The following is an 18,868-nucleotide window of genomic DNA, read 5'->3' as shown; positions in this document are numbered from 1 at the left end:
TGGGTAACAAGAGTGAAACTCCATCTAAAACTTTTTTTAAAAAAATAAAAAGAAAAGAAGAAGAAGAGACACAGAGGAAGAGAGACAGCCTGTGATGATGGAGTCAGAGGCTGGAGGGATGCAGCCGCAAGCTGAGGAGTGTTGGAGTGACAGAGTGAGACCCTGTCTCAAAAACGAAAACAAACCTGAAAATCCTTTTGTCTCATAGCTCCTCTAAGAAGGACACTTACATTCCTGAGACTGACCTGGTCACATGCGGAGTGGGCAGTGGCCTCCCAAGCCTCCATCTTCCCCACCCCATCCCAGCATAGAACAATAGGTTAGGGCCAGGTGCGGTGGCTCACCCCTGTAATCCCAGCACTTTGGGAAGCTAAGGCAGGCGGATCACTTGTGGTCAGCAGTTCGAGACCAGTCTGGCCAACATGGTGAAATCTCATCTCTACTAAAAATACAAAAATTAGCCAGGTGTGGTGGTGGGTGCCTGTAATCCCAGCTACTCCAGAGGCTGAGGCAGGAGAATCACTTGAACCTGAGAGGCAGAGGTTGCAATGAGCTGAGATTGTACCATTGCACTCCAGTCTGGGCAACAGAGCTAGACTCCGTCTTAAAAAAAAAAAAAAAAAAAAATTAGAACAACAGGGTAGGATCAGATGGCCTTTGGGGTCCCTTCAGGCTCTCTCTGGTGCCCAAGGGCTGGCCTCCAACTCATGAGGACCCATGGCATCCCTCTGTGGAGGCCACCAACCCTCCCTGCGCAGCCCCCTCCTCCCTGCTGGCCCTGGAACTCGGCCCTGCCACACCATTGGTCTGGTGGGCCTAGGATGTGCCTTCACCAGACTTTTCCTCAATGGTGACTTCCCCACTGGAAACTCTGTTGCCCTTCCTCAAACCTCAGGCCAGACTCCTGCCCACTGACCACAGTGTGTTTAAGGTCTGGACTCCAGTGGTGGGCCAAGGTCAGGTTGTCTCCCAGAAGTTTCTCAGCTACCATGTAAATGGGGTTGAGACAGGTGCTTGTGGTGGGGTCTCCACATTGGAGGTCAGTAGCCCCCGCCAGGATCCCCTCAGCATTCTCCCATTAGGGACAGTGGAGGGACTGGCCAAGAGGGCAGGTGCAGGAGAGGAAGTGCCCCGGTCCCAGTCTTGTAGACATGCAGTCATTTGCGCCCATCCCAAGCAACTGCCTGGGCCAGTGGTCCAGCGGCTGGCCAGCAGCCGAAAAGGAGGGGTCTCTGGAGGCCGGCTGCAGCCCAGAGTCCGTGAAGGCAAGTTGTGGGGGGCGGGTATGAGTCTGCGTGCTCGTGTGCCTGTAAGACATTGCCAAAGAAGCCGTCTGTCCCCTGCTTGATTTCTGTGCTTCCCAATTCAGGCCAAGGTGGGGGCCATCTGCTAAAGTGGGCACAGAAAACACATTTTCACTGTGCAGAAAATTGGCTTCCAAGGAGAGGCTGTGCTCAGCACAGAACCAGCCGAGAGCAGTGCAGGCAGACAAAGCGGGGGCTGCTGCAGAACCCGGGGCAGGGCTGCCCCTCCACGCACTTCCCTCTGCTCCCAGCTCCCCCGTGGCTAGGCTCCAGCCTGCTGGACCACCCAGCACCTCCGATGCATCAAGCCCCTTCTTGGGGGCCCGTGCATGGGGGCTGCATGTGGGGGCTGCTGCCCCTCTTTCATTTATTTATTTATTTGTTTATTGAGACAGAATTTTACTCTGTTGCCCAGGCTGGAGTGCAGTGGCGTGATCTCGGTTCACTGCAACCTCCACCTCCCAGGTTCAAGCGATTCTCTTGCCTCAGCCTCCTGAGTAGCTGGGATTAGAGATGGGGTTTCGCCATGTTGGTCAGGCTGGTCTCAAACTCTTGACCTCAGGTGATCCACCCACCTCAGCCTTCCAAAGTGCTGGGATTATAGGTGTGGGCCACTGTGCCTGGCCTCCCTCTTTCTTTCAAACGCTCCTCTTCTAATGAGACATAATTCACAAACAATGCAATTCACCTATGGAAAGTGTGTAATTCCACGGCTTTTGGTATAATACAGTACTAATTTTTAAAAATTGTGGTAAATATAAATAACACCAAATTTACCATGTTAACCATTTTTAAGTGTACAATTGAGTGGCATTCAGGACATTCACAATGTTGTACAACCATCACCACCATCTATGTCCAAAACTTTTTCATTACTGCAGACGCTCTGTCCCCATGAAGCAATAACTAAGTCCCCGTTCCACCCCAAAGCCCAGCCCCTGGGAACCTCTACTTTACTTTCTCTCCTTACGAGTTTGCCTGCTCTGGGCGCCTCACAGCAGTGGAATCCTACAGTCTGCCCAGGTGCCTGACTTCTGTCACTCGGCATTGTGTTGCCAAGGTCCATCCGTGCTGCAATGAGCTCAGGTGTTTCTTCTTCTTCTTCTTTTTTGTTTTTGAGACGGAGTCTCGCTCTGTCGCCCAGGCTGGAGTGCAGTGGCGCAATCTTGGCTCACTGTAAACTCCGTCTCCTGGGTTCACGCCATTCTCCTGCCTCAGCCTCCCAAAGTGCTGGGATTACAGGCGTAATCCCTCTTCTGCCTCAACGAGTAGCTGGGACTACATGTGCCTGCCACCACACCCAGCTAATTTTTTGTATTTTTAGTAGAGACGGGGTTTCACCGTGTTAGCAAGGATGGTCTCTATCTCCTGACCTTGTGATCCGCCCGCCTCAGCCTCCCAAAGTGCTGGGATTACAGGCGTGAGCCACCACGCCAGTGTTTCATTCCTTCCCACAGCGGAATAAGATTCCTCTGTGTACACAAACCACATGTTGTTTATCCATTCCTCTGCTGAGGGACACCTGGGTCGTGTCCAGCTTTTGCTTTTGTGAATAATGCTGCTAAGAACATGGGTGCCAGTGTCTGTTGGCGTCCTTGCTTTTAAGTATATACTCAGAAGTGGAATTGCTGGATCATATGAGAATTCTATGTTCAGCTTTTTGAGGAGCTGCCAAACTGTTTTCCATTCCCAGCAGCAGTGTACAGAAGTCCGATTTCTCTGCATCGTCGCCAACACTTGTGATTCTCTGGTTTTAGACAGTAGCCGTCCTAATGGGTGTTAACTGGTTCTTCATTGTGGTATGTTTGTTGTTGTTGTTTTCTTTGTTTTGGGGATGGATTCTTACTCTGTCACCCAGGCTGGAGTACAGTGGTGTGATCCCAGCTCACTGCAACCTCCACCTCCCGGGTTCAGATTCTCCTGCTTCAGCCTCCTGAGTAGCTGCGATTACAGGCGCTGCCACCATACCTGGCTAATTTTTGTATTTTGAGTAGAAACATGTTGGCCAGGCTTGTCTCGAACTCCTGACCTCGTGATCCACCCACTTCAGCCTTCCAGGGTGCTGGGATTACAGGCGTGAGCCACCGCACCCAGCTAATTTTTTTGTATTTTTAGTAGAGACGGCGTTTCACCATGCTGGCCAGGTTGGTCTCGAACTCCTGACCTCGTGATCTACCCACCTCGGCCTCCCAGGGTGCTGGGGTTACAGGTGTGAGCCGCCGCGCCCAGCCTCTCACTGTGGTCTTGATGTGCATTTCCCCGGTGGTGAGGGATGGTGAGGATTTTTCATGTGCTCGTTGGCCATTCATGTGTCTCCTTGTGAGAAATGTCTATTCACATCCTTGCCCTTTTGGATCAGGTTTGTAGTTGATGAATTTGTAGAAGCCCTTTATATAGTCTGAATATTAATCCCTTATCTGGTAGATAATTTGCGAGTATTTTCTCACATCCTATGGGTTGTCTTTTCACTTTATTGATAGTGTCCTTAGATGCAAAGAAGGCTTTCATTGGGATGAGGTCTGATCTATATTCCTTTTATTTCCTGTGCTTTTGATGTTGTATCCAGGAAATCATTTGCTTCATTAAATCCTGCTCATCCCTGACCCGCGCCCCCTAGTATAAACTAGTCTTCCTGGCCATTCTGTCCTGTCGCACCTGACCTTCCCGTCCAGGGCGAGCCACGCTCTCTGGGTCTGCACAGCCCCGTCTCTCCACTCGGGATAGGCACCCCGCAGGCAGAGGCCTTGTCTGTTTTGTTCCTCATAGAAATCCCTTCTGGCTTGAACATTCTTGGCTCTGGGTGTTGCTCTTCAGAATTTTCGTTCTCTAAGAATCACAGAATGTTAGCGCAGATGTAGAAAGAAGAAAAAAACAGGAATGCTCTTTGCAATAAGAACGGACTGCTTCACATCCAAGGGAATCAGCATGACTTTTACACCCCAGGGGTGTTTTTGGATCTTCTGGATCTGAGAGGCGATCTCTACCCTCTCCCTTGCCTTCAGGGGTCCAGGTTGGAAGGAGAAGGTGAAGGGCAGACAGTACTGAACTGCTCGGACAAAACGTGAAAGGCACTGTGGTTTTCTCAGACATCCTGGGAGAGAGGAGGTGAGAGCCCATGGAACCAGAAGTTAGGGGAAGAAAAGAGGTGATGGGGTCAAGAAGGGCAGGGAGAGACAGCTGAGGTCACAGCTGGGGTCACAGGGAGGCACCCAGCTGCCAAGAGATGCCCCAGGTTGTCACCTGTAAAGTGCAGTCCCCATTACTCCAAACAACAGCAAATGCCTGCTGCCCAGACGGCCCATGAGAACGATGCTTCACAGGAATGAAGGAACTAGGTTGTGTCTCGCTTGGACCACCCACTGAGTCCCCCTTGGAAGTTGGAAGTGCACAGGGAGCCAGCAGGGGGAATGGGGATCCTCCCTGACCCTGGGCTTCCACCACACGGGTGGAATATGTCACCCCAAATCCATGCCCACCTGTGACTAGGGCTTTATTTGGAAATAGGGTCTTTGCAACTGTAATCAAGTTAAGATGAGGTCAGGCTGGATTGGGTTGGGCCCTAAGTCCAGTGATTGGGGCCCTGATGAGAAGAGGAGAGGACACAGCCGCACGCTTGGGAAGGACACCGCAGGATGACAGAGGCAGAAGTTGCAGCGATGTCTCTGAACCAAGGAACACCAAGGATTGCCAGCAGCCACCAGAAGCAAAATGAGAGGTGTGAAACACACTCTCCCTCCAAGCCTCCAGAGGGAACCAGCCCTGCTGACCGCTTGACTGTGGACTTCTGCCTTCCAGAACTGCCAGAGGATGAGTTCCGAGGCACTAGTTGGTGATATTTGTTTCGGCAGCCCAGGACAGTGGAGCGTCCTTAGGCTGGGGGAATGGGGAGTACTAGGCGGCTGACTGGGCTGGCCGTGGGGTCTGTCTCCAGTTGAGGGCTGATCCTGTTTCAAGAAGGGGCCAGACCCACTTCGGGTGGGGCAGAGGCCAGGGTCGGAGCTCTCCAGGGCTCCGGGGTGTCCAGGCTGCTGGCCCCTCGGCACCTGGCGGTAGAAAGGGGAGGCCTAGGGGCCGTCTGGTCCAAGCCTCGTGTGCATTCTGCACCCACCAGCAGCCAGCTTTGGTCTTGGAGCAGAACCAACGGCCCACAGTGGGGCCACTGACACCAAAGAACATCTGAGGAGCCCTATGGGAACCATACGACCCCAGGAAAAATGCACCAGCATTTCACCCACTCTCCCTGTTGTGGGAATTCGGTGGTAGATGGGCAGAGGGACCAGAAGACCCTAGGGTTCCAGTAGGTGGAAAGGTGGAAAGGAAAGGGGCAGTAAGAGCCACCAAGGGGACAGTGTGGGGATGGAGAGACAGTGGCAAGGCCGCAGGGCCGGACTCAGCCACATGGGTCCCTGAGGCGGAGGCTCCAGGCAGGGACCCGGTGACCATGAAGGGTCCGAAGGAGGAAACTGCTCAGCCACACAGGAAACCAGTTTGTCAGGAAGAATGTGGACAAGAAGGGCAGTGGCAGGTGAGTCAGAGGCAGCTGAAGGTCAGGTGACACCCAGGTCTTGAAAAAGAGAAGAGCCACCTGCCCTGGCATCACTAGTCACTGGCCTGGAGGCAATTTCATGGCTAAGCTATGTCATTGAACACCAATACCAGAGAAGACCACTGTGTGCCCGAGATGGAGCAAGATACACAGGATCATGTCGGAGCATAGGCAGAACACAAGCATCGGCTGGACCTCAAGGATCACCAAACCACCCCGTCCTGGCTAATTTGAGTGACTGCTGCTGCTTGATCAATTTCAGCTTCAGCTGCGCTTTGTTCTTCCTGCCTTCTAGATAAAAGTTATCAAGACACCCAGCTGTGGAGTCAGCCCTGCTGCCTTGAGCCTCTCCCAACTCCTCCTCCTCCCTCCATGTTCTCCCAACACGAGGAGCCTTGTGGGTCCTTCCTAACACCCTCTCACAGCAACCAGTCAACAAACGTGGCTTGATTTCACTGCAGCGCGTTCCTGGGGTCTTTGGTTGGATGGTGAAGGACACTTTGGTTTTATTCTGAGTGATAATGAAAGCCACTGGGTGGCTGTGAGCAGAGGAGAAGTGGAAGTGATTTTGGAGACACTTTCTGGGGAGTAGCCAGGAGGCTGTGTCTGGGGGTGGAGGTGAAGGCAGCTGCGGAAGATCCTCTGTGGCTCTCGGGGTGGGGCAGGCTGGAGGAGAACACGCAGATGGCCTCTCTGTGCCAGAACTGCTTTCCAGGAGCTTCTGACAGGAGAGGGCAGTTGCAGAGAGCTGGACAGCAGCTCCAGGCAGCCTGGTGAGGCTGAGCACCCAGCCAAGAAAGGAAGAGGCGCCCACTGCCACAGCCACCCTAACTCCCTCTGGGCAGAGGAGCCACCACACTCAAGCTAGCCTTTAAGACAAGAGTTGAAGGGAAAGACAAAATCAACCCGGCTCTGCAGGCACCAAAGAGCCAGGACACGTGAAGGCTGTGCAATCCATTCCCCAGATGTCTGATGTGGGCGGCAGCATGAAAGGCTGCTTGGAGGGGCGGTGAGGTCATTCCCACGATTCTGGAGAAGGGTCAGGTGACTGTGTGCTCAGCAGGGGGGCTGAGGGGCCAGACTTGTGGATCGCTGACAGCTGGGTCAGAAGGGGTGCTCACCGGAAGGGGTGTCCCCCACCACCCACCCCAGTTCACACTGCTTCTGGCTTGTGCCCAGGAGAACAAGCTAGCCTTCCAGGGGGCCAGGGCGACAGTGGGCATCCTCGTGCTGCCTGCTGCGGTGAGACACGTGGGACACGTGTGTAGGCACCTCTCCTCCTTTGATTACTAGTGCTGGGGGGGCTCCCCAGAGGTCCCCAGGAAGTGCAGAGGGAAAGGCTTGGCATCCATCCTTGCTGCCTCTCTCCTCCACCAGACTGCTTCCCTTCCTTCTCCCAGGACCTGGCCGCACCTGGAGGGTGGATCCCTCCACTGGGCCTGCTTGCTTGAACTTCCCTTCCTCCCCTGCACTAGTAGGCCCCTCAGGCCTCCTGGGGACACTCTCCCCCAATCCCCCACCTCACCCCCTCACTCCTGACCTAGAAGGAGGTCAGAAGAATTTGGTACTATGGAAAGGAACATGGGGCATGGAGCACTTGAGGACACTCCCGGGACCCCCTCTGCAGGGGAAGGTGGAGCTCTGGGGCTAGAGGCTACGACAGCACCAGCCAGCTTAGTGCACATTTGTCTGAGTCCTGAGTCCCCGTGTTGCTGGGAATGTGCTGAAGGGGTGAGGCAGGGATGGGCTGTTAGGGAGGAAAGGGAACTCTTTGTGAGTCACATTTCAGACGCCTCCATTCCCATTCATACATTAGGGTCTGTGGGGGACTGGGGCACATCAATATATTGTTAGACAAAAAATGTATATGCAATATAAATGCATTAAGAAAAAAAGACTCGAAGAAACTATTCTTAAATGTTAATAGTGGGTCTATGTGGCAGTGGGATCCGATTTTTATACAGTACTTTCATGTTTTCCAAATTTTCTACACCAAGCACGTGTTAGTTATATAATTTAAAACTTATTTATTTATTTTTAAACCAAATTCTTCAGCCAACTGTGCTTTTCCCCAGTTGCAGTAACTTTCCTTTCAGTCAGGTTTCTGGGTGAATTCAAAGAACAAGGCGGCCTCCCAAGCCCACATCATGTCACGTTCATATTTTCATTCTTCCTTCGTTGGGCAGGCTCTGCGGAGGCCGAGCGCTGGGGCTGGGGTGAGAATGGTGTCCCTGTACTTAGGGAGTTTCCAGCTAGCGGCCTTCTCCCTTCTCCCGCTCCTCAACCCATCCCCTTCCCTGCCCACCGAGGTCGGGCTCTGACGGGAGCGGGCCGCCCCCTGCCTGATAGGTGTGGCCTAGGGAACCTGGGCTGCCCAATCGCCCTCCTTCTTTCCCCTGCGGCAGACCCCAGCTCTGAGCCTGGGGGGCAGGGAGGCCGAAGGGGCCTGTTAAACGCTGGGTGCTGGGAAGCCGCCCCCTCCAGGGAGCCCTCAGGACCTCAGGCCAGGGCTGGAAGCGAGGTGAGGCCGGAGACCAGGGAAAACGGGCGGCCGGGGGCGGCGCGCAACTCGGTAAGGAGCCGGGCGGCGGGGGACAGAAGCTCCGGGTGGGCGGCCGTGGCTTCTCCGCCGCCAGGGCGGCGGGCCGCGGCGGGTGTCAGAAGGCTCTGATTGGGCTTTCTGCGGCCCTGCTTCCACCGCCCCCAAACTGCCCAAGAGCTGCAGACAGCAGCAGAGCGCCCGCAACACAGGGGCGCGCCGCGCGGGAGCGGAGGAAAAGCTGGGGCCCAGGCCCGAGCGCAGAGGCGCCGCCGCGCGGGCTCCGGGAACGCGGACGCAGGGCGGGGTTGCCACGGCAACGCAGACAGGAGCGCGGTGATTGGCGGAGCCGCGGAGAGGCGGGACTCGGGAGGCGTCTCGCGAGTGTTAGGCTTCGCGGGCTTCCGGCCGGTGCTCGTCGCGGGGACCGACGAGTTTAGGCTTCCGGCCTGGGCCGTGTGGGTTTTCCCATCTCCTCGCGTTTCTGGGCGCCAGGCACTAGGCGGGCCGGCCGGGCTAGCGCGAGACCGCTGGCGGGAGAGTGCCCGGCGACGGCCCCGAAGCAGCCCTGGAGGTGGTAGCCGGGGACGCCGAGGTCAGGGAGGAAACCAATCCGAGCGCGGCCCGTCGGGGCCCTGGCCCCTCTCCCGCCTCGTCCGGTCCCGTCGGGCCGCCTTTAAATGCCCGGCGCCTCGCACCTGCTAACAAAACGAGCTCCTGCTGTTCCCCAGCTCCGTAAATGGCGCCCCTGGCCCTCCCCAGTTCTCAGGCAGAGCCTTTGCGGCCTCCCTGACCCCTAACACCCCGCATCCAGCCCGGCAGTATGTCCCGTTGGCTGTGCCTTCGAAATTTCCCCAGACCTGACCTCTCTTCTCCCACCTCTGCCACCGCCCTGCTCTGAGCCGTCTTTTCCCGCCGAGATGACTGCAGTAGCCTCTCAGCTGGGTCTCCCCGCCTCCACCTTCCCCTCCCGAGTCTCCTCAACACAGGAGCCTGAGCGATCTCGGAAAGTACAGGAGGTTATGCCCCAGTGTGGTTCCACTTCCCTGGGTTTAAGTCAAAGTCCTCACCGTGCCTGCAGGCCTCCCTGGTCTCTGCGCCGTGGACTCCGGTCCTCCCTGCTCCGTCCTGCCTCAGGGCCTTTGCACCTGCTGTTCCCGCGGCCTGAAACACTCCTCCCCTGAAATCCTGTGACTCCCACTTAGTGAAGCGACCACCTACTAAAAACCGTGCCCCCTTCCTACACAGATGCCTCTGTCATATGGAGTTACATCCCCATAAACCCATCATAGGTTAAAGCGTTGTAAGGCAATTTACGGTGTGTTTATCCGGATGTAATCCCATCCGTAAGCGGAGTATACTGAATGTGTATGGCGTTTGCACCACGGCAAAGCCAAAATGTAAATCAAACTCGAAGTCCAGGACGGCCTGTGGCCTGTACTCCCTTGCTTTCCCTCCCCAGCTCTTAGCGCCATCCAACATCGTTGATAATGTAATTTGATGTGTATTGTCTGAAAGCACCAAGACGGCACAGTTTCTCTCTTACTCAGATGCCAGTGGCTACTCGGTAAACACTGTAGACTGAGGGAGTGTATGAGGAGTCTTTTTTCCTCTCCCTCTTCCTCCTCAGGAATGGGTGAAGATGAAGTCTGTAAGGCAGGAGCTGGATCAAAGAAATGTCCCTGGTCTTGTCTGTGTGCAGGCTGTTGTTTGAGGACTCTGCTCCAGTTCTAGCAGCGATCGGTGGCTCCCTTGGGTGACTCTCCAGAAGGAAGGATGCCAGCATGGACTGGTGCCTGCTTGCCAGATGCCCCGAGCAGCTCATTCCTCAGGAGGCCAGGGGCGCCTCAGGAAGTCCTGTCAAATGCAGTCACTCTCAGAACCCTCTGGGCTGAAAGATGTCATTGATTTATGCTGGCAGTCCGCAGCACTGTGCTAGGTGTTGAATTGGCTGAAGAACACTTCTATTACCCTCAAGGCCCCTTAGTCTGGTGGGAGGGAATGATGGGGAAGAGGCCGTGTGGAAGGCACAGAGAAGGAGAAGAGTGGGATCAATTTCCAGGGTGGGGTCTCTGGAAGTCCTCTCAGGGGTCCCCGGGGGGCATTTCTGCCTACAGCAGCAGGTGTAAGGTGTGAGCCATGGATGGGAAGGGAAGGAGCCAGCCATTGTTGATCGCTTCCTCTGTGTTAGATGTGGCTCTAGACGTCAAGCTCACATTTACACAATTAGCCTTCCTTTACAGAGGAGAAAACAGGCTCAGAAAACCCCTGACCCAGATTACACCACTAGTAAATTCAGGATTCAGGTCTTCAGTTGAGCTCTTCGTGGCCGGGAAGCCCGTGCTTTTCCCAGGGCGCGATGCCACTTCCCAGGCTGGAAGCCAGACAAGTATCCGGGGCTGCCTGGAATTGCATGCAAATGTCCGGACAGCCGGCTTCCTCGTGGGCCCCAGCACTGGCAGAGGAGCTCTTTGCCGGGCATGTGGCTTGGGCAGGCCAGGGCAGCCATCTGCCAGCCAGCCTTGTGGGGAGGAGGCCATAGGCCACCCTGCAACCAGATGCTCCTGGACCAGTCCTGGGCCCCCAAAGGCACTTCCTTCAGGAGACAGAGTCACCTGGTCCCTCTCTTCCCTCTCATCCAGTTCCAAAGTCAGGGGTTCCAGGGCTGTGTCAGCAAGGGGCCATTCTGACACTGTCCTTCTGGCATGGAGCATTGTGGCCAGGGATGGACATCTGGTCTGCATTGACCCCCATGGCCAGGACATCTGTGGCCCCACGGAACTCAGTGGCAAGGAGAGTCGGCAGCAGGGAAAGGCCACGCTCTGCAGTGTGCCTGCCAGGTGGCAGAGGATCCCTGACACAGCCCAGCTGGCATCTACCCTTGCCACTGAGGCTTCCTGAGGGCAGCCCCCAAGGGTCCTGCCATGCCAGGGCTCCCCTTCTGCCAGGCAGTGGCTGCTTAGACTGAGGGAGGGAGGAGCTGGGAATTGACTATGACTGATGGTGCCAGGCCGGTGGGATCTGGAGCCCACAGATGGTGGAGGATGGGGCACAGCTCCCACCCCTTGCCTGTGATGTGCCCTGCCGGTGGGCAGAGGCATCCAGCCTGCTCTGTAGAAGTTGGAGATATAGACTGGCAGAGGGAGAAGCAGAAGAGGCGGCATCATTTTACAGAAGGGAAAGCTGAGACCCTGAGTGGGGGTGGATATGCATGGATGCCCTGTGGGCTTCTCGTGTTTACTCCTCTGCACAGGGCCCTATTTTTCAATGGAGGAATTAGGGCTTGAAGGAAATGAAGTGATGTTTCCAGGGTCCCCTGGCTAAGCCAGTTATCTGGTCCTGGCCGGTGCAAATCTGAGAGGGGGACTAAGCAAGCCCTCAGGCCAGATCCCGGGTTTGCTCCCTCAGCCACAGCAGGGAAGAGTTGACCTGAGGCAGCAGGCCCAGGATCGAGGGTGACGCTCCTCCCAGAAGCAAGACGTGGTGAGGTCCCAGATGGGCTGGGAAGGTGGCATCAGGGCTTGGTTCAAGGGAGCCTGCTGGCTGGCCTCCAATATCCACCTGGGAACAGCCCCCCAGGTGTGCCCCTCGAGCAGCTAACCTCTAATCTGGCCACCCCCCAACTCGCTCCTCAGCACTCCAGTGGTCAGGGTGTCCCCTTCCTTGCTCCCTCCCTGCCCCTCCTCTTGGCAGCAGCAACCGAGGCCTCCAGCAGGCCAGAGGTCTTCCCACAGTCTCCTGGGCTTCCTGCCCAAGGCAGGGGCTGATCTCTCAGGGATGGGTGGGACTTCCGGCTGTGCCGTCGGCGGTTCCCGGCTGTATCAGTTAGCTTTGACTGTGTAACACATCACCCCAAAACTTAGAGGCTTCACACGACTACCATCTCTTATGCCTCACAGATCCCTGGGTTGCCTGACCAGTTCTGGTGTGGGCTTCCCTGCTCAGGGGGCAGCTCCCTGAGCTCGGAGCCCTTACTGCAGAGCTGCCACCTGCAGCCTACATGCTGGTTCTCACCACACTGTGTCCCCGCCCTTCCAGCCCATGGAGTCACACATCGCCACCCAGCCCCCAAGGACACACTCATGGAACCCCCAGCCAGGCGTCCAGACTAAGCCACCAGGGTGGCTCCTCTCAGCCCCACTCCTGACCAAAGCTTCCTGCCTATCAAGCGTGGGGACCACCTGCAGGCACCTCTGTCCTCAATGCCACTCCGGATGCAGAGGGGAGCCTCCACCTTCCCTGGCATTGTCACTGTCAGCCTTAACAATAGTTTGACTTGGTTAAGCTCCTCCAAGGGCCAGGGAGGCCAGGCTGGGGCAGGAAGGAGCAGCCTGCACCAGGTAACTGTGACAGAGCAGACAGCCAATGGGCAGAAGAGAGGTGCCCCCTGTCGAGACCAGAGAAGGCATCATGGGGTGAGGAAGGATCTGATCCCAAGGTAGGAGGAAACATCCTGGGTCCCAGGGTCCCTCGAGCAATCTGCATTGTAAGGGAGGGTCCCTCTGGGGCCAGGAGATATATCAGGCAGTGGTGGAAAGACTGCATTTGGGGGCCAGATCTGAAGGGCCCTGGAAGCCAGGCTGAGTCGTCTGCCTTTGCGAGCGATGGGGAAGCGTTGACGGGCTTTGAGCCCGAGCCTGCCAGGAGCACAACGGAGCTTCAGGAAGCAGCTTTCCAGTAAGTGCCGGGAGCCTTCTTGGAAGCAGGCAGAGGATGAATTATAAATAAACAAACCAGAACCCTGCAGCGGCGTGGGCCGGGTGGGAAGAGGGGAGAGACCGGAGGCAGGGCCTCACTTGGGTGCTAAGGCAGCCCCTCGCCTGGTCCCCACCAGCCTTCCCACCCTGCCCTGCACCCCGGCCTCGGGGACTCAGCGGCCTCCCTGCTCGGGGCATTGGCGGGGACCTCAGGCTTCTAGGACCAACTTTGGCCAGGCTGCAGAGGGGAAGCCTAGTGTAGACCCCCACTGTGGGATTGGGAGGCCCCCCTGCCTCTCACAACTCCAGGGGTGCAGGCCCAAGTCTCTCTCACACCCAAACAGGCCCCGTGGCCACTCATCCGTGTGGGAGGCGTCTCACCAAATGTTTGAAGGGGAAAAAAATCCCATTTTCTAAGGTGTTTTTTTCCTTTCTATTTTTTGATTATTTTTCTAGATGACTTCATTTCTAAGAAGGGGGTAGTGGAGAGAAGGAGGACAGGGGGAGGGAGGACTTGGGCCCTGAGGAGGCTGCGGGGACCGGAGCAGCGTGGGGGGAGGAGAGCGAGAGGCAGGCCCAGGGAAAGCCCAGGCCTCTTCAGTCTGGGGAATGGGGGGCTGGTGTGACCCAAGCCCAGGTGTGTCCCGAGCCCAGGTGTGTCCTGAGCCCAGGTGTGACTCGAGCCCAGGTGTGACCCAAACCCAGCTGTGTCCCAAACCCAGCTGTGTCCCAAGGCCAGGTGTGTCCCGAGCCCAGGTGTGACTCGAGCCCAGCTGTGACCCAAACCCAGGTGTGTCCCGAGCCCAGGTGTGACTCGAGCCCAGCTGTGACCCAAACCCAGCTGTGTCCCAAGGCCAGATGTGACCTGAGCCCAGGTGTGACCCAATCCCAGGTGTGTCCCGAGCCCAGGTATGACCCGAGCCCAGGTGTGTCCCGAGCCCAGGTATATCCTGAGCCCAGGTATGTTTGGAGCCCGGATGTGACCCGAGCCCAGGTGTGTCCAGAGCCCAGGTATGACCCGAGCCCAGGTGTGTCCCGAGCCCAGGTATATCCTGAGCCCAGGTATGTTTGGAGCCCGGATGTGACCCAAGCCCAGGTGTGTCCCAAGCCCGGGGGCCTGCAGTGCTGGCTGTGAGTACATCTCCCTCCTGACTTCCCACGGACCTGCCGGCCACCTGCGCTCCCACGAGGCCCTGTGGGGAGGTCGGCTCTCCTCCAGTAGGAGGGGAAGGGTTTTCAGGCCTTCACCCCAGATTTCTGGCGTGTGACGCCCCCACCCCCCACCTGTCCCAGAGGCAGAGCTGAGAGCAGTTCCCCATCCCATACACCACCTGGAACCGGCAGAACCCACTCTGGCCGGCTTAATGGAACCCAGTACAGGATATTAGGAGGCTCATAGAACCTTCCGGAGAGCCTCGGCGGCCACACAGCCAGGAACAATGGCCCGACCGTGCAGTCTTCCCCCACTGGGCATGGACCCAGCAGCCCACACCTGCTATTCTGAAAGCCAGGGCCCCACCGCCATCCCCCACTGGTCAAGGGGTTCTGGAGGCATCAGCTTCCTGGCATTGCACACCTCTGAGGCCGAGGCTGGCAGGGGTGAGTGGAGCTGGCTCCTGTGCCTGGGCTCAGGCTGCAAGGGAGGCAGGCCCAAGCACAGGACGGTGCTCACAAGGTGGTGGCCACCCCAGCACTCCCTGAGCCCTCGAAAGACTTTCCCAACCCCAATGCCCAGCAGTCTGCCGGGCTGGAGAGACGGGGAGGGAGGCTGCGTCCCTCTCCTGGGGCTGCCATCACAAATGACCATCAACCTGAAATCAGCCGACATTTATTCTCTAACAGGTTTGGAGACCAGACTTCCAAAACCCTTCTGGAGGCTCTGGGGGGACCCTGTCCCAGGCTGCTTTCCCAGCTTCCATGGGTGCTGGGGACCTCGGCACTCCTTGGCCTGTGGATGCATCTCTCCCACCTCTACCTTCCCCTGTGGGCCTCAAATCTCCCTCTGCCTTTCTCTTTTGAGGACACCTGTCATTGGATTTGCGGTCAACCCTTCATGCAGGGTTATTTTATCTTGAAATCTTTAACTTTATTCCATCTGCAAAGACTAATTCCAAAAGAGGTCACATTTTGAGGTTCTGGGTGGACACCTCTTTTTGGGACCACCATTCGGGGCCCTACCACGGGCATGAGAAATGGGCACAGGACAGGCAGAGGGTGAGGGAGGAGGAGAAGAGGGAAGGACATGGGTGTTGGCTGGGACTGCTGGGGCAGGAGGAGCCAACTGCCTTGGGACTGTCGTCCTGGACGTGGGATTGTCTGTCCTCTTACGCCCGGGCCTGCTCGCCACTGCCAGATGGTGCTTCCCACCACCCTGGCCTCCTCACCATTGCCTGGCATGTCCCAGTTCTAGATGCCATGAGCACCCCACTCCACCCTCCAACAGCTTCCAGACCCCCTCCGAGCCTCAGAGTCCTGGGTTCTCCTGAGTCCCAGAGGCAAGAGAAGCTGCCGCATTCCTCCCACCCAAGCCAGCCTCTTTCTTGGGTCACTGAAAGGAGAGTAAGCCCCACCATCCCCTCATCTCCCAACTCCCCATAGCCCAAAACTCTTCTTTCTCCTCCCCAAATCTCTTCCTGTGGTGTTTAAGCCATTTCTTCTGATGAGGCTCCCAGGGACGGAGACCTGTCAAGGTGCATGGAGCCATGGGTCAGACTGGGGCATGAAAATGTCTGCACACACTCTGATGTTCCTATAGTCTCGCCTTTGAGGGAGACCCAAATCCCATTTCAGGGATGAGGAGAGAGGTTTAATACCTTGCTCCAGAGTTCACAAAGACAAACCTGGACTTGAACCTGAAATGACTAACTCCAGCTGTGACTCTTTTCTCTGATTCCACCACAGGGGCTCAGTCCCATGAGGAATACTGTCCCTGCTGAAATCCTTCTGGGGACAGGGAACTCGCCACCTCACAAAACACGGGCTAAGGCCAGGTGTGGTGGTTCATGCTTGTAATCCCAACACTTTGGGAGGCCAAGGTGGGAGGACTGTTTGAAGCCAGGAGTTTGAGACCAGCCTAAGCAACATCTCAAGACGCTCTACTATATATGTGTGTGTGTGTACATGCACACACACTAGCTGGGCGTGGTGGCACACACCTGTAGTCAAAGCTACTTGGGAGGCTAAGGCAGGAGGATTGCTTGAGCCTAGGAGGTCAAGACCAGCCTAGGCAACATAGTGAGACCCTGTCCCTACTTTTTTTTTTTTTTTTAATTAGCTGGGTGTGGTAGCATGTGCCTATGGTCCCAGATACTTGGGAGGCTGAGGCAGGAGGGTTGCTTGAGCCCAGGAGGTTGAGGCTGCCACGAGGCGAGATCGCACCACTGCACTCCAGCCTGGCCGACAGAGTGAGACCCCATCTCAAGAAAAAACAAAATAAAACAAAACAAACAAACCAAAAAGACTGTGGGCTCTACCAATAGTCCCAAATGCCAAGAAAGCTTCCTTCATGGAGGGAAAGCCCTTCTCTCTCCATGGAACTCAGTCCACTGGCCTTGGCGATGGGCGGCACTCCTGGCATGCAAGTCTTCTACAAGACAAATTCTCTGTTTCTTAGCCCGCCCTTAAAAAGTAGGGCTCTGGGCCCCTTCCCCCAGGAGGGTTTCTCTCCCCCCAGGAGGGTGTCTCCCCCCAGGAGGGTTTCTCTCCCCCTAGGAGGGTTTCCGGCCCAATCTGTAACGTCAAGTACCCGCCGTGTCCTTGGGTTGTGAGGCAGCTGGGGAGGGTGACTTTGGACAGGTGTCCCGGGCACTGTGCCCCAGTCAGGTGCAACAAAGGGATGGGCTGTGCCTACTTTGAAGGTGACAGAATCTGTCTGCCCAGGGCCACAGTCCAAGGGTGAGGCCCTTTTGGGGTGCCTGTCATGGCATCTGGTCATCAGCCACCTTGGCCCCTGCAAGCTGGGGCTACCAATGGGCACTCCTGAGCAAGGCCTGAGAGGGACCTGCCAGTGTCCGGGAGCCACTCTGCCAAGGCTCAGGGGCGATGTCATACTTTGAAAAAGAAAAAGGAAAAAAAAAAAAAAGGCAACCACCAACAAACTGAGAGGCTGAGTCACAGCCAGGCGGAGGCATCTGTCAAATCCGAGAGAGCCATGGTGGGGATGGGGGCCCCCTTAGGCTTGGAGGGGGAAGGGGTACAGAGGGGCCACCTGCCCCGCTTTCCTGCACTTTTGGAGGCACCAGGCAGCCTCTCCTGGAGGACATGTGCCCTTCCAGTGGGGTGCTCTGGTCAGGGAGCCCAAGGGGTCGAGCAGACCTTGGGCTGCAGCCCAGCCATTCATCGGCCCCTGGCCGGGGCCAGCCACCCCAGCTTGCTCAGCCTCAGTCTCCTCTTCTGTCTAGTGGACATAAGGGCGGCTCTCAGAATTCTTGTGCCAATTACAGAATCGCTGAGTGCTCAGAGCAGCCTCCGGCATAGGACAGGGACCGAGCACAGACAACCGTGCCCTGTTTGCTGCCATCAAGAAAGAAAAGTCCCTCACCCCCGGAGCTGAGATGCTGGAGGGTTTGTCTGTGGGGTCCTCCTCTCTGCTCCAGGCCCTCCTGACACCCCAACAAATCAGCTTCCAAAGCTGTTGCTGGCCTTGGGCTGTTTCCTTGCCAACTCTCCCATACTCCCTCCTTCCTCGGGTCCCAGTACTCCTGAGGGGTCTTGGATAGTGTGATGGGCTTTGGGGGCAGCAGGGGCAGGGCAGGATCTTCTACCCCGACCAGCATCCTGCCCAGTCTGGCAGGTCCCCTCAGCATGGGGCTCCTGCTGTGGCCAGGCAGGGCCTGGGGAAAGCTGGCGGGCTCCGAAGTGGCCTCACTTAACACACAGCATGGCCCCAGCCTTTCCGGGAGCCACAGTCTTGGAGCAAGGGGCGGAGGTGTAGCCCACGTGCCCCGGATCAGTCTGGCAGGGTGTGCTGGCGTCCCCTGAAAGGAGGCCCCTGCAGATGGCAGGCATCTGTGCGTGGAGGACGCCTTCATCCTGCCAAGGCACAGGGCTCCGGAGCGGGAAGGCACCCTCCAGACCATCCACACACACTCCTGGGGCCCGAGGCCTGGAGAAGGAAGGGACTTGCCTAGGGCCACCTGGCCAGGGGTGACAGGTCTCCCAGCTCTGATCAGGACCTCTAAGGCTCTGCATCCTCCGAGGCTGAGCCCAGGTCCCCTGAGCCTCTGGTCCAGGAACCCGCTGCACGGGCCTCTCCCCAACCCTGGAGCCCATGTGATCCCAGCCCCCCTCCCTCTGATGGCTCCCGGCTCCCCCGGCTCCCCCACCGGCGGCGGGTGCCTGCCTGTCCCGCCCCCGCGCTCCCGGCGGGGAGGGGTTCCTATGGCACCCCTTCCCCCGCACACACTTAGCTCACTGGCAGCCCATCTGCCCCGAGACGGCAGCAGCAGATGCTTGGATGCACAGCGGTGCCTGCAACTTGGTCGGCCCAGCGCTTGTGGCGGGTGTGCACGCTGCCAGCCAAGGTGGGGGCCTGGGCCCTGAAATGCCCACCCAGCTGGGGCAGAGGCCCCTCATCCAAGGCCAGGCTATAGAAAGATTAGGACACCCAGGTGCTTGCCAGTGCTGGGGACAGGGTGTCGGCAGAGCTGGAGTCAGAGCCGCCCTTGCAGCCCCTCCCCACCAGCTGCACCCTCACCTCCCTGACTCCCTGGGGAAGGCCCAAAGCGTGTAGATTCTGCTCCCAGGCCCCAGCCACAAGGAGGAGGCTGGTGGGCACCACCCC

The 18,868-nt window shown here is 57.2% G+C and overlaps 1 long non-coding RNA gene across 2 annotated transcripts; it reads left to right on the top strand.

Annotated features, from left to right (window-relative positions):
• Positions 1 to 8,219: 8,219 nt before the first annotated feature.
• LOC140708732 (uncharacterized) lies at positions 8,220 to 10,274 on the top strand. 2 transcript variants are annotated; one of them, XR_012088946.1, is made up of 2 exons: positions 8,220 to 8,371; positions 10,020 to 10,274. It is a non-coding gene; the product is annotated as an uncharacterized lncRNA (long non-coding RNA). The 2 variants fall into 2 exon arrangements; XR_012088947.1 differs by having other exon boundaries at positions 8,240 to 8,422.
• Positions 10,275 to 18,868: the final 8,594 nt, after the last annotated feature.

Source organism: Chlorocebus sabaeus, chromosome 16 (assembly GCF_047675955.1).
Source record: "Chlorocebus sabaeus isolate Y175 chromosome 16, mChlSab1.0.hap1, whole genome shotgun sequence".
Classification (NCBI taxonomy): Eukaryota; Metazoa; Chordata; class Mammalia; order Primates; family Cercopithecidae; genus Chlorocebus; species Chlorocebus sabaeus.
This window is presented reverse-complemented; position numbering and strand designations above follow the sequence as displayed.